Genomic DNA, 3601 nt, shown 5'->3' with positions numbered 1-3601 from the left:
ACAAATTACATAAAATATTTAATAAATATATATATATAAGCCGGGTGTTTGCCAAGACTATTACAGTCAGAAAAGATTAAAAAGGCACATAGCTTGTCTTTCTCGAAAGCAGACTTTGGATGCTTCAGATATTCAGTATTTAGTTTAAGACCATATCTCCATGTGGTGAAACTGAGCACTAGGCAATTGTCACGTTAATCTTTCAGTCTCAGCTGTACTACCCAACACATCCTGTTGGGCCCATGGAAAGATTTCTGCAGTTTGCTGCTTCATTCTTGGTTTTTTTGTGACTTGAGAACACTGTTCTGATCTCCCAGTTGGAATTATCTGTTTCCTTGCTATATGTTTAAGCTTTAAGATACACATATATCTAAAACAGGAATTTTAAAAATGGATACAACCCTCAGTTGTGCCCCAAGTGACTTTTATCAAGCTTAGTGTAAGTGTTGTTTAAAAGTTTGTCTTTGTGTGTGTGCATTTCTTGAAAAATTTACATCTTGAATGAAAGGTTTTTGTGGTGGGTTTTTTGTTTGTTTTTGTTTTTGTTTTGTCACTGAAGGGAGGTGGGAGGTCCTTAGAGAACGTCATAAAGTCATTTGGGCCACTTGGGAATTCATTTCTATCTTTTAAGTAGTGTCTGTAAGTGTTTTGGTTGGGTTCCCATCATGTGTTAGTGGATCAGTTAAATCCATGTCCTACCCCACTTCTAGGGTACATGTTTAGCTTCAACTCTAGCCGCCTTTGGAGAACACGTTTTTTAAATGTTAGAAGTGAAAGGGATCTTAGGGATCTATTTAACACTCTTAGGAAGTTTGCTACTAGTTGTTTTCTACTTAGGTCTGCCTGATGTTGCATAGACTTACTAAACCAAATCTAACTGGCACACTGTTGCATTAAAGGCCATCCAGGTAGCTAGCTGGTTTGTAGCCTGAAGGACCTTTGTTAAAAGTGGGAATTTGCAGTAGGAAAGTTTTCATTTGAACAAATTATGTAGCTGATGAAAACCAAGTTCTATCTTGTAATAGTCTCAATTGTTCAGTTTGCAGATGTCAGTTTATCTTAGACCCTGGAAAAGCATTTTCAAACTGGATAATATAACATCATTTAAGATCAGAAAGTTGCTGTTTCTTCTCTTATGAGAGAGGTATTTACTTAAAGAATGTGTTGTTAAGGTTTTGAATATTGCATATTTTCAAGTTTTTCTTAAACTTACCTCTTCCTGAAAAGTTCCAAATTCAAATACTTCTGAAATTCTTGCTTAATCCCAAGGCTTCCCTGTATATATGGAGATAAATATATTAATTGCTTAAATGGCTTGCATAAGCCCTCTATGAAATGCAGTCATTATTTAATCTTTGTCCTCCATAGAGTGTTTTTAAAGCATGGAGCTTTGTGACAAGGGCTGCACTGCAGGCACTGATGTGGCATCATTTGTAGTTAGTTCTGAGGCATTTTCTAGTGCCTGGTGACCTCATTTTGGGCCAGTTGGAAATTAAGAACCATTTAAAGAGCCATCATCTGCAGCGTTGATGCTGGCCTAGAGGTTGTGCTTGAAATTTCTGTGAATTTAAGAGGGATGGAAGTTCTCTTATACTCTCTTTTCCATATTCCCTCCCCTGTTTAATCTTGGCTTCTATTCTTAGCCCTTTATCTGTCTGTCCATTCACCAGTTCAACAGCTTTGGGTCTTTTCTGCAAACATTGGGCTTAGCAGACTGTACAGGGGTGAACAAGTAAGTAGAGTGAGGGAGAAGTATAAGTCAGTCCCGAGTAGTAAGAGATCCATTAGGGTCCACATAGTACATGGTAATATGTGAGCAAGGTGGAGCACCTGGGATACCTAGATTAGGATGAGTTCCTCCTGAGGGGGGGAAATGGGTCAGGAGGAAATAATTCAAGGTAAGAAAATGACAGTGCCAAGCAGGTTGTAGGTTATGTGGCTTGACTGTGGTTTGATGACTGGAGGGAAAAGAGACCGAAGATATGAGTGTACCATATCCATAAGAAAACAAAAGCTTTGGCTAGTCTATCACCAGTGCTTCTTTCATTTTGCTTTCGCTTGACCTATGAGCTATCTTTTTGGTTAGGGAAGAACACAGAACAGTAAATGACAGTGACAGAAACTGGCTTGTGAAGACATGGAGGATAGTTTTTATGGGGCAAAGGTTAAGGATATGAAAACAAGGAAATGTTGAAGAAAAAGGTGACGTGACTAAGCTGTGTTTGAGAGGTCAAGGCAGGAAAAACGGAATAGTTACAATTACATTCTTTCAGAAGGGAAGAGGTACAGCTGTTGTATTAGATTAGAACCCCTGAAGCCAGGGGCTCAAGACAGATTGGTTCTACTGGGAAAATCTATGAGAAAGCATACCCATTTGCTTTGAAAAAAGTAGTACTGGGGTTAGACTAGAAAAGTAAGCAGAGGTCAAAGTATCAAAATTCTTTACACAAACCTATTAAGAATACACCGAATCAAGCCAGAGAGATTGCTCAGGGGTTAAGATCACTTGCTTCTCTTGTAGAGGACAACCAAGTTCTGTTCTCAGTACCCACATCTGGAGGCCTGCAACTGTCTATAAGTCCAGCTTTGGGGGGAATCCAATGCCTCTGCCCTCTGTTGGCATTTGCATTCCTGTGCACATACCCATACATGTGCACATAATTAAAATTAAGATTTTTTTAAAAAAGTATATACCAAATCTGCTGGCAAAGGGGAAATATGAAATATTTTCAAACCAAGGAATCCTATTACAAAGGGGTTTGAATAGACTCAGTACGATGGGGTCAGAAAGTAGGAATTCCAAGACAAAATGCATGTCTGAATAAATACATTTATGAACTAGGTCATAGCAGCAGAGATGGAAAGGGGACAGTTTTGAGAAATTCAGAAAAATAACAAGTGTAGGTAAGTTTTTATAAATGGAAGTTTGACAGATAGGAATAAAAGATCACTTAGGGGAAGGAGAAGAGGGAGGGACTGAGACAAGGAGGGCAAGGGCCTGAAAGGACTTCAGTTCAACTTAGTTTCTCAAGGAAACTGAGTCCACAGGATCTAGTAACTTCCCTGATTTCACTCAGTTGGATAGTGACAGAGCTGGGGCCAAATTTCATATTGTATGTCTTTTGGCCTCTTCCTTTCGGCTTGATCTCTTACATTGCAAATTTGAGTGATATGGGGAATTACTAAAACTCTTTCATTGAACTTGGAAAATGCAGTGACTTAGGGTGTTATTTTTCAGTGGGAATTGAGGGGAAAAGGCTGTCTAACTTAGATCTGGTGGTAGTTCAAGATGTTTCCAAGGTATCTGCAAGGTTGGGGCTTGAGTGTTGGACTCATTGTAGTCATTCATGCTGGAAGTTTAGAGGATGAGGTCTTATTTTTTTTTTAAAGGTAACATTGAACTTGGAAAATGCAGTGACTTAGGGTGTTATTTTTCAGTGGGAATTGAGGGGAAAAGGCTGTCTAACTTAGATCTGGTGGTAGTTCAAGATGTTTCCAAGGTATCTGCAAGGTTGGGGCTTGAGTGTTGGACTCATTGTAGTCATTCATGCTGGAAGTTTAGAGGATGAGGTCTTATTTTTTTTTTAAAGGTAATTTTTTT

General features: G+C 38.8%; 1 protein-coding gene across 7 annotated transcripts in view; it reads left to right on the top strand.

The window, feature by feature from the left end:
- Fat1 (FAT atypical cadherin 1) overlaps positions 1-3601 on the top strand; it is a 133035-nt gene that overhangs the window by 4684 nt on the left and 124750 nt on the right. The gene's annotated exons all lie outside the window — the stretch shown is intronic.

Source organism: Nannospalax galili, unplaced genomic scaffold (assembly GCF_000622305.1).
Source record: "Nannospalax galili isolate Female #2095 unplaced genomic scaffold, S.galili_v1.0 scaffold46, whole genome shotgun sequence".
In the NCBI taxonomy this organism is placed as follows: Eukaryota; Metazoa; Chordata; class Mammalia; order Rodentia; family Spalacidae; genus Nannospalax; species Nannospalax galili.
This window is presented reverse-complemented; position numbering and strand designations above follow the sequence as displayed.